This window comes from Anomaloglossus baeobatrachus, chromosome 4, assembly GCF_048569485.1.
Source record: "Anomaloglossus baeobatrachus isolate aAnoBae1 chromosome 4, aAnoBae1.hap1, whole genome shotgun sequence".
Lineage (NCBI taxonomy): Eukaryota > Metazoa > Chordata > Amphibia > Anura > Aromobatidae > Anomaloglossus > Anomaloglossus baeobatrachus.
Genome location: NC_134356.1, coordinates 479492659 through 479504578, shown reverse-complemented (window position 1 = coordinate 479504578; position 11920 = coordinate 479492659). Strand labels below are relative to the sequence as shown.

Sequence of the window (11920 nt, the reverse complement as noted above, 5' to 3'; positions counted from 1 at the left end):
ACCCATTCAGGAGAACAAAAGAAGATATATTTAATTAAACGAAGTATGAATTATTGAATTAGGATTTGTGCGAGTCACTACGAGGGCAGCAAAGTGAGCGCTTTGTGTGATGTGACACTTCTTTTGTTCTCATTATAAATGAGACAGGAACAAAAATGAGCAACATTTATAAGTTAAATAGTGCAGCAGAATAAAAAACATTGTCCTGAAAAATGCTAAAAAATATAAAATATTGAACATGTTAAATATTTTGAAAGTTGATTAAAAAAAACAAGTATAGCATAGAGGCTACAGCTTTGGGCTACAATTTAGAAGACCTTCCTTTGGCATTTAATGAGTTACTGTTTAAAGGTTGGCAGCCAATAACCAGCAGCACCCATATAACATGATATTGAGATTTCACTGATGTAGGCAACTTAGCAGTAAAGAAAACAGCATGGCTCTTATTTCCATGTAAAAAGAGCAATCTGTGCTAGCCACCTTTTAGTTAACTTTTGTTTTATTAAATTGGGGCCTTCCTATGGATAACCGCACAGATATATAAGCATGGAGGTCCCGGGATTCTGTGGTGTAATGGTTTAAGAATTTTGTAAATGGATATTAAAGCATGGCCGACAGCCAAATCCACTGTGCCAGGCTCAGCCGTGTGCAAGAGATGTAACCTACACAGCTTGTAACTGGTTTCTTGGGACTGAGTGCTTTTCTTTATACCAAAGATATAAAATGTAATAAATCTTTTTAAATGTCTGCACCGTGACTGAACAAAATGTGACCAACTTTGCAGATCAATGTAAAATATTTACTGTAGGAACACAGGTAGAAAATGCACATGTCTTTATTATAATCAAGGATATAGTCACGGATGTATACACTGGAGATCAAAATTAGAGAACAACATATAATTTCCTAAATGTTAAGCTAATTGTGTATTCCTATGTGATTATATCCTAATATGAGTAAACGCGCAGTATTTTAGGCTTATTTCATAAATTGAATTTATTGTAAAGCACATAATAAAAATGTAAATGAGATGAATGAAAAAGAACACTGATCAAAATTAGAGAACACTTTCAGATACCTGCAAGTTATTGGTGTTAATCTGGCACCTGGTGCTAATATCCTTAATTATCTGACAAATCTATTTTACTGGCAGCCTAACTTTCCAGTTTGTACTGGCTTTGCAAAAATGGTGTGGCGTTCCAAAGTGACTGAAACCCTTCAGCAGCAGATTGTCCAGATGAAGGCCAAAGGGGTGACCCTATCAGCCATGGCAAGAGAAGTTGGTCATTCCAAGTCTGTGATTTCAAGAATATTGCATCTTTATAACATCATAAACTCTTTTAAGTATCCCAAAAAGGCTAGTCACCTTCGAAAGACAAATGCAAGAGAGTACAGGATAATGCAGAGAATCTCCATTGGGAATCGTTTCAGCACTGCAGCTGGAGTTGCTCACTACTTCAGCACTGAACATGGTAAGTATCTGTCTCCTCATACAGTGTCACAATGTTTAAGAACATTTGGACTGAAAGCCCACTCTGCAGTGACCAAACCTCTCAGCAAAAAGAATCAAAAGGCTAGACTCAACTTTGGTAAGGAGCATGTTGTGGGGACAGAGGAGAAGTGGTCCACATTTCATTTCCGTGATGAAAGCAAGTTTAATTTATTTTGGTCTGATAGGAAACATTATGTTCATCAACAAACTGGGGAAAGACTGAGCCCAAAGGGTGTTAAGAACTCAGTGAAAGGTGGTGGAGGAAGTGTCATGGTTTGGGGAATGTTTTCTGCAGCAGGAGTTGGACCTCTCATACAGCTACATGGCAGCATGAATGCAAGTGTGTATCAGAACCTTTTTCAAAAACTCATGATTCCTTACTTGCGTTCATCACTCAATCAGCCATCAATTTTAATGCAGGACAATGCCTCTGTCATACACCGAAATGGGTAAAGCAGTTCCTTGAAACAGAAAAGATTGAAACAATGAAATGGCCAGCCCAGAGTCCTGATCCAAACCCAGTAGAAAATTTCTGGAAAATCTTTGGTGACAAATTTATGGCCAAGAAACCCACAACAGTCAAAAGAACTGTGGGAGAGACTGGAAGAAGAGTGGACCAAAATGACACCAGAGCAGTGTGAGAGACTAGTGATGTCCTGTGGTCGCAGATGTGCAGAAGTCATTCAAAGCACAGGCCTATACACTTCCTACTGATTGGTGACTTGCTGTTACATTTCTCTGTGCTACAGTCATTGTTGTTCTCTAGTTACGATCATCACATTTGGGCAAAATAAAGGTTTTATGTTGATAAACTTTGGATCTTTTGTAAAACACTGTTCTAGTGGTATGGTGTACCCCTTACAAAAAAACCCCTTCAAATGTTGATCAATGTAGATTACATTATTTCTGAAAAAAGCAAGTGATGTCATTGTTCTCTAAGTTTTACCTCTAGTGTATATGCAGTATCTCACTAAAGTGAGTACATCCCTCACATTTTTGTAAATATTTTATTTCTTCTCATGGGACAATACTGAAGATATGACACTTTGATACAATGTAAAGTTGTCAGTGTTCAGCTTTAATAATAGTGTACAGTAAATTTTCTATGCCCTCTAAATAACATGATATACTGCTAATAATCAGTACACCCATAAGTGAAAATAACCATATTGTGCCCAACTAGTCATTTTCTCTCTCTGTTTGTCATATGAGTCATTAGTGTTACAAGGTCTCAGGTGTGCAGGGGAGAAGGTGTGTTACATTTGGTGTTGTCGCTCACACACTCTTTCATACTGGTCACTGGAAGTTCAACATGGCACCTCATAACAAAGAATTATTTGAGGAGCTGAAAAAAGAATTGTTGCTCTACATAAATATGTCCTAGGCTATAAAAAGATTGCTAAAACTCTGAATCAGAGTTGCAGCATGGTGGCCAATACCATACCATAGTTTAACAAGACAGTTTCCACTCAGAACAGGCCCAACCATGGCCAACCAAAGAGGCTGAGTGCACGTGCTCAGTGTCATATCAAGAGATTGTCTTTTCAGAACAGACATATGAGTGTTACTAGCATTGCTTTGGAAAGTACAGGGGTGGAGGGTCAGCCTTTCAGTGCTCAGATCATATGCTGTACACAGCATCATATTGGTCTGCATGGCTGTTGTCCCACAAGGAATTCTCTTCTAAAGATGATGCACAAGAATGCCCTCAAACAGTTTTCTGAAGACAAGCAGACTAAAGACATGGATTACTGGAACCATGTCCTATGGTCTGATGAGACCAAGATAAACTTATTTTGTTCAGTAGGTGGCAAGCGTGTCTGGTGATATACTTTTTTTTGCCTTCCTCTGGATCAACATGTTAGGCTACGGGTTGAACTAGATGGACTTAGAGTCTCCCTTCAACCTTAAAAACTATGATACTATGATACTATGGTGGCGACCAACTGAAGAGTACAAAGACAAAAGTGTCCTGTATACAGTAAGGCATGGTGGTGTGAGTGTCATGGTTTGGGGCACCATGAGTGCTGCTGTCTGTGGGGAGCTACAGTTCATGAATGCGAACATGTACTGTGACATTCTGAAGCAGAGCATGATCCCCTCCCTTCATATTCCAACATGAGAATGACCACAAACACCCCTCCAACATGACCATGGTTGCTAAATAAACAAGGGAATAGGTGCTGGACTGTCCAAGCATATTTTCAGAGTCTAACACTATTGAGCATCTGTGGGGCCTCCTCATATGAAAGGTGGAAAAGCGTGATGTTTCTAACATGCATCAGCTCTGGGATATCATTGTGGAGGGTGGAAGAGCATCCAGGGGCTCTTTTGAAGCTCTAGTGAACTCCATGCCCAAGAGAGTTAAGGCAGTAAAAATAATGGTGGCCACACAATATATTGATACTTTGACCATAATTTGACTATTTTCACTTAGGGGTGTACTCATTTTTTTTAAAGTGGTTTAGACATTAGTGGCTTTGTTGAGTTATTTTGAGGGCACACTAAATTTACACATTTATACAAGCTGTACACTAATTAATTTGCATTATGTCAAAGAGTCATATCTTCAGTGTTGTTCAATGAAAATATATAAGACAAATTTACAGAACTTTGAGGGGTGTACTCACTTTTGTGATATACTGTATATACAGGCACACAGACATATATACATACATATAAACATATACACATACACACACACACACACACATGCAAATACCCATGCATTTACACACACATATACCTCCAGATGTGACTACCCTTTACATAGACATTTTTTATTATATATAAAGTACAGACTAAAAGTTTGGACACACCTTCTCATTCAAAGAGTTTTCTTTATTTTCATGACTCTGAAAATTGTAGTGCAGTGTCAAAAACTATCAAACGCTACAAAGAAACTGGCTCACATGAGGACCGCCCCACTAAAGGAAGACCAAGAGTCACCTCTGCTGCATAGGATAAGTTTATCCGAGTCACCAGCCTCAGAAATCGCAGGTTAACAAAAGCTCAGATTAGAGACCAGGTCAATGCCACACAGAGTTCTAGCAGCAGACACATCGCTAGAACAAGTGTTAAGAGAAGACTTTGTGCAGCAGGCCTTCATGGTAAAATAGCTGCTAGGAAACCACTGCTAAGGACAGGCAACAAGCAGAAGAGACTTGTTTGGGCTAAAAAACACAAGGAATGGACATTAGACGAGTGGAAATCTGTGCATTGGTCTGATGAGTCCAAATTTGAGATCTTTGGATCCAACCACCGTGTCTTTGTGCGACGCAGAAAAGGTGAACGGATGGACTCTATATCTCTGGTTCCCACTGTGAAGCATGGAGGAGGAGGTGTGATGGTGTGGGGGTGCTTTGCTGGTGACACTATTGGGGATTCATTCAAAGTTGAAGGCATATTGAACCAGCATGGCTACCACAGCATCTTGCAGAGGCATGTGCTATTCCATCTGCTTTGCGTTTAGTTGGACCATCATTTATTTTTCAACAGGACAATGACCCCAAACATACCTCCAGGCTGTGTAAGGGCTATATGACTAAGAAGGAGAGTGATGGGGTGCTACACAAGATGACCTGGCCTCCACTGTCACCAGAACTGAACCCAATCGAGATGGTTTGGTGTGAGCTGGACCGCAGAGTGAAGGCAAAAGGGCCAACAAGTGCTAAGCATCTCTTGGAACTCCTTCAAGACCTGTTGGAAGACCATTTCCGGTGACTACCTCTTGAAGCTCATCAAGAGAATGCCAAGAGTGTGCAAAGCAGTAATCAAAGCAAAAGGTGGCTACTTGGAAGAACCTAGAATATAAGACATATTTTCAGTTGTTTCACACTTTTTTGTAAAGTATTCTATTCCACATGTGTTAATTCATAGTTTTGATGCCTTCAATGTGAATCTACAATTTTCAGAGTAATGAAAATAAAGAAAACTCTTTGAATGAGAAGGTGTGTCCAAACTTTTGCTATGTACTGTATATATATGCCTATATCAATACACATATATATTTATATATATTTATATAGACACTAGGGCTGACCGGATCCGAACTGTAAAAGTCCGGATCCGCACAGCTGTGGGCTGAGAATACCAGCCCCCATCCGGCAAAATCATGACTGGGGATGAAAATTAGGGGGGAACGCATGTCGTTTTTTTTTTTTTTTTAATTATTTATTCAAATAATATTAATAATAATAATAATAAAAAAAATAAAATTAAAAAAAACGCCGCACCACCGACACAGCCACGCACACTTCTGACAGGAACGTGCATGTGTTTCTAGGTACACTCATGCTCAGAGAGTACAGGCTGTGCCTGCTGATGTCATGTCAGACTTGTACGAGTCTTAAGCCTGCTTTACACCAGGCAATCTATCGTGCGATAGATCGTCGGGGTCACGGTTTTTGTGACGCACATCCGGCATCACTGGCGATGCCGGCCTGTGTGACACCTCCTAGCGACGCAGTATCACTCACAAATCGTGAGTCGGGTACTGCTCGTTAGGTTCCATAAAATCGTTTAATTTAGTTGACCATCGTTTCCGTGGTAGCACACGCCGCTCCGTGTGACACCACGGGAACGATGAGCAGCTCACCTGCCTCCCGCGGCCGCCGCCGGCTCTATGTGGAAGGAAGGAGGTGGGCGGGATGTTTACATCCTGCTCATCTCCGCCCCTCCGCTCTGATTGGCCGGCGGCCGTGTGACGTCACTGTGACGCCGAACGTCCCTCCCACTCCAGGAAGTGGACGTTCGCCGCCCACAGCGAGGTCGCACGAGAGGTAAGTATGTGTGACGGGGTTTACTACCTTTGTGCGACACAGGCAGCGATTTGCCCGTGACGCAAAAAGGACGGGGGCGGGTACGATCGATTGTGAAATCGCACAATCGGTCGTACCGTGTAAAGCAGGCTTTACAGCGTATCACCGACACAGCCGCACACTTCTGACAGGAATGTGCATGTGTTTCAGAAAGACATGCACGTTCACCATACTGACCCGCAGACACTTGCACTGCTTTCCCCGCCCACCGGCCGTCCTGCCGCCTGTGATTGGTTGCAGTCAGCTGGCACGCTGCCACTCAGGGTGGGAGCGCGTCTATCTGCAATCAATTACACACGCCAGTAGGCGAGCAAAACAATGTACTGTATATTGAATTGTCGGCTCCATAAGGGAAAAGCATGACCCGGAAGGAGTTTGCCATGACACAGCCTCGGGTGAGTACACCGTGCGCTCTCCTACCCCCCTGTCCTCTCCACACATGTTTTTAGAATCCGGATTCTTGTCCCCATAGACTTATATGGGCACCGGAATCCGGAGTGGATCCGAATTTTTTGTTCAATCCGGCAGGGATCCGCCGATTCCGGATTTTGGCGGATTCGATCAGCCCTAATAGACACACATGCATATACTGTGTGAACGTACTAACATTAGACAGATAAATAACACAAGACTACATACTATGCAACCAAGTCATCTAAACAAATACTACAATGACTCACTCCAGATAGTCACCTACTATAGGAGTTAGGGTACCTTCACACTTAGCGATGCAGCAGCGATCCGACCAGCGATCTGACCTGGTCAGGATCGCTGCTGCATCGCTACATGGTCGCTGGTGAGCTGTCAAACAGGCAGATCTCACCAGCGACCAGTGAACAGCCCCCAGCCAGCAGCGACGTGCAAGCGACGCTGCGCTTGCACGGAGCTGCCGTCTGGAAGCTGCGGAGACTGGTAACTAAGGTAAACATCGGGTATGGTTACCCGATGTTTACATTAGTTACCAGCGCACAGCTGTGTGTGCAGGGAGCAGGGAGCCGCGCACACTGAGCGCTGGCTCCTTGCTCTCCTACCATAGCTACAGTACACATCGGGTTAATTAACCCGATGTGTAATGCAGCTACATGTGCAGAGAGCAGGGAGCCGCGCACACTGCTTAGCGCTGGCTCCTTGCTCTCCTAGCTGCTGTACACATCGGGTTAATTAACCCGATGTGTACAGCAGCTACATGTGCAGAGAGCCGGAGCCGGCAGCACAGGCAGCGTGAGAGCTGCAGATGCTGGTAACTAAGGTAAATATCGGGTAACCACCTTGGTTACCCGATGTTTATCTTGGATACAGCTTACCTCAGCTGTCAGACGCCGGCTCCTGCTCCCTGCTCGCTTCATTTGTCGCTCTCTTGCTGTCACACACAGCGATCTGTGTGTCACAGCAGGAGAGCGGCTTTGAAGAAAACGAACCAGGGCTGTGTGTAACGAGCAGCGATCTCGCAGCAGGGGCCAGATCGCTGCTCAGTGTCACACACAGCGAGATCGCTAATGAGGTCACTGCTGCGTCACAAAAAGCGTGACTCAGCAGCGATCTCGGCAGCGAGCTCGCTGTGTGTGAAGCACCCCTTATTTACCACTGACTTTTATTGATGATCTTCTGTAAATATCTGTTTGGTATCAGATTAGGTGTCAATATAGCACAACAATGACCATTATCATAGATAATCCATCTACTGTGTGGTGCATTTTTGCAGTATTTAGTTAAAGGAAGGGTGTCGCGTTTTTTTTTATTTTTGTATTAATAATAGTGATTATAAAATCAAGTATTAATTAATACAATTATTACAGTTTTATTAATTAATTTAATACAAAATTAAAATTACTGCTTATTTAATTTTTTATTTTAATTCTAATTCTACTGAAGGCATTGGGTGCTGCCATGTTGGATTTGGTGTCTGTAACAACAGTTTCTCACCTTCTTTATAGCAGCCCCCTGGGCATAGACTCTGATAGTCGGGCTCCGACACCATTTAGTCTATTTCTACAGTGGGATTTCTGTAGGATTTCAGCAGCTGCTTCCCCCTAGTGTTTAAGAGTGGAAAATATCAAACTTTTTATTTTCTTTTTATTTTGCTCAATTAAAAACAAATAATAATATCTAAACAAAACATTAAAACATTAATACTTTACATTTTTTTAGTTATTGAAATTTTTTTTTTTTGATGACACCTTCCCATTAAGTATCAAATGATACAATTCATTCATATCCCTTCACAGGTTTCTTAAAGGTAACTTGTCGCATTTTTTTTATTTTTGTATTAATAGTGATTATGGAACCAATTATTTTTAATACAAAATTAAATTCACTGTTTATTTAGTTTTTATTTAATTCTATTTTTACCAAAACACTGGGGGCTGCCATCTTGGAGTAACGACAGTTACTTACCTCATTTATAGCAGCTATCTGTGCATTGGATCTAGTAGACGGACTGCAACCCTATACTTAACACTGACTCTGCTTCTGCTGTGAGCTGGACATGCCCCCTGGGCTGTCCAGATCACAGCAGAGAAAGGAGATCACCGCCATCTTTGTGGAGCTCACAGCGTATGCTGCGTGCTGCACGTTCTTATTGTCACCCGCTCTGGCTGGGGTGAGTACCGGTGCTGGGTAGCAGTGATTGCACGGATCCTGGCATGCTGCTCCCTTCCCTGCTGCTCACCACCCTCTCTCCCGCCGCTCACCACCACCCCCTCTGCTCCCCCCCTCTCTCCTGATGCTCACTTCCCTTCTCCGTGTGGGCTCACCTAGGGCCTCCACTCCTAGCAGCTCCACGCTGCTCTGTGCTATGATCATTTATCACTTATCACTCTCACTCACAAAGCTCTCTACGGTTCCGCACCACCCTACCTCTCCTCCCTCATCTCTGTCTATCACCCCACCCGTGCCCTCTGCTCTGCTAATGACCTAAGACTGACATCCTCAACAATTCGAACCTCCCACTCCCGTCTTCAAGATTTCTCACGAGTTGCACCTATGCTCTGGAACACACTACCAAGAGCAATCCGTTTAATTCCCAACATCCACACCTTTAAGCGGACCCTAAAAATGCATTTCTTTAGACTAGCCTATCACCTCACTGCCCTGATCTAATCTAGACCCTTTCTGCCCTCATAACAAAAAATGTACTTCCAATTCTTGTCCCCTGTACCGGTATAAATTCTGGCCAATGACGGGTTCATGCAGCTGGTTTTGAATACCCTTTTAAATCGATGGAATCAATGGCCGGACCATATATAACAAGCTTTTTTCCCCCATTCACCTTTTGTGCCTCCCCTATTTCCTCATAGACTGTAAGCTTACGAGCAGGGCCCTCACTCCTCCTGGTATCTTAATTTTTTTTTGTATTGTCTCAAATTGTCTGTACATGTCCCCTCTGAATTGTAAAGCGCTACGGAATATGTTGGCCCTATAGAAATAAAACTTTATTATTATCATTGACAGGAGGAACAGTCACCAGGCTGACAGGACAGACTGCCGGGGGCGCAGGTCTTAGGTGAGTGCATGCCGTTAGGAGCAATGATCGCTACGTGACATCTGTAGTGCAGTGCTGCTCAGGCTGAAGATCCCCCCTCCTCGCCGCATGTCACCTCGGACCTCCGAATCCGTCCGGCAGCACAATATATAGGGACATGGCATACAATGAGACACAGCATATAGTGGGAAACAGCATACAGTGGGTCACGGGATTCAGTGGGGAACGGGATTCAGTGGGACGTGGGGTACAGTGGGACATGGTATACAGTGGGGTGCAGGATACAGTGGTACATGGTATACAGTGGGGCATGGGATACAGTGGGACATGGTATACAGTGGGGTGCGGTATATAATAGGGCACTGGATACAGTGGGGTGCGTGATACAGTGGGGCACTATGCCAGCTGTCCTAAGTGACACTTTAGACATATTAGGATCACTTTGCGGTCACCAACAAAATAGCTCCACACTGTGATCCTAAACTTCATTCTCTCTTATCCTTTTGAAAACACCCAGATTGGGAGGGGGAGGTGTGACATCACACATAGGAGAGCATATTCCACCCACTTTTACTGCAGTTGCAATGGGAGCTAGTTCTACAGTAGGATTTCAGCAGCTGCTGAATTTTTATTTTTTTTTACGACACCTTCCCTTTAATTTTGTAACTGCAAGTCTAGTAATGCAAAAATGACAACAAATCCCAGAAAAAAGGGGGTAGGTGGGGGGTCTCATTAAACTTACTAACACCCTGTTTTGCATCCATGGAAAAAACACAAAACAAACAGGCTTCGGTGTCAATTATTGAAGAAATATTTAATTTAATTTAGTTACATAGTTACATAGTTATTTAGGTTGAAAATTGATCTAGGTCCATCTAGTTCAACCTTCCTCCACCAATTACACATTTTGTCATTAAGTCACTTATAAACAACAATGTTGTGTGTACTGAGGAAATCATCCAGCCTTTTTTAAAAGCTGTTATAGTGTCTGCCATTACTACCTCTTGTAGTGGGGCATTCCACAGTCTGGCTGCTCTAACTGTAAAGAACCCTTTTCTATTTAGCTGCCGGAATTGCTTTTCTTCCAGTTACCTGCCTTTGAACTGACTCTAACACCTGAATGTCCTTTTTAAAATGTGGAGCCAAAACTGAATCCCATGTTCTATATGTGGCCTTACAAGTGATTTATAGAGGAGTAACAATACGTTGGGATCACGGATCTAAACTCTCTTTTTATACACCCTAAAATCTTGTTTGCTTTTGCAGCTGCTGCTTGACATTGAGTGCTGCTGCTCAGCTGACTTGTAACCAGAATACCCAAGTCCTTCTCCTGTTCTGTAGTCCCGAGTTTACCTCTATTTAATGTGTACGCAGCTATAGGATTACTCCGTCCTAGGTGCATTACTTTACATTTATCAACAATAAATCTCATTTGCCAAGTATCTGCCCATTCTGACATCTTATCCAGATCTTTTTGTAATATTGTACTGTCAAGGTCAGTTTTTAATATCCTACATAGTTTGGTGTCATCAGCAAAGACTGACACTTTACTATCAATCCCATCTACAAGGTCATTAATAAAGAGATTAAAAAGAATTGGTCCTAGCACAGATCCCTGCGGTACACTACTGCTGACTATAGCCCATTTACAGAATGTACCATTTATGACTACTCTTTGTTCCTATCTTTTAACCAATTCCTTACACATTTGCATATAGTTTCCCCTAGTCCCTGCTTCTGGAGCTTTAGTATAAGGCTATTATGTGGTAGAGTACAAATGCCTTTGCAAAATCCAAATAAATCATATCAGCTGCATTACCAATATTCAAATTTACACTTACCTCATAGAACCCCAACAGGTTGGTTAGACACGACTTATCTTTCATGAATCCATGCTGTCAGTTATTATATTATTTTCTGCAATATATTTTTGCATGTCATCCCTTAAAATGCCCTCAAATACTTTGCATACTATTGATGTCAGGCTTACCTTATGGTAGTTGCCTGGATCCACCCTCTTACCTTTCTTAAATATCGGTACCACATCAGCAATCCTCCAATCCTGAGGCACCAACCCTGTTACAAGCGAGTCTAAGAAGATGAGATACAGTGGACTGTCAATTATTG

At 42.6% G+C, this 11920-nt stretch overlaps 1 protein-coding gene across 1 annotated transcript in view; it reads left to right on the top strand.

Moving 5' to 3' along the window:
* The first annotated feature begins 9791 nt into the window (after window positions 1-9791).
* The window catches only part of LOC142301716 (uncharacterized), a 76654-nt gene continuing 74525 nt past the window's right edge, over window positions 9792-11920 (top strand). The window contains exon 1 of the mRNA XM_075342735.1: window positions 9792-9814. The gene's annotated coding sequence lies outside the window, so the exon portion shown is untranslated. The remainder of the gene's footprint in view (window positions 9815-11920) is intronic.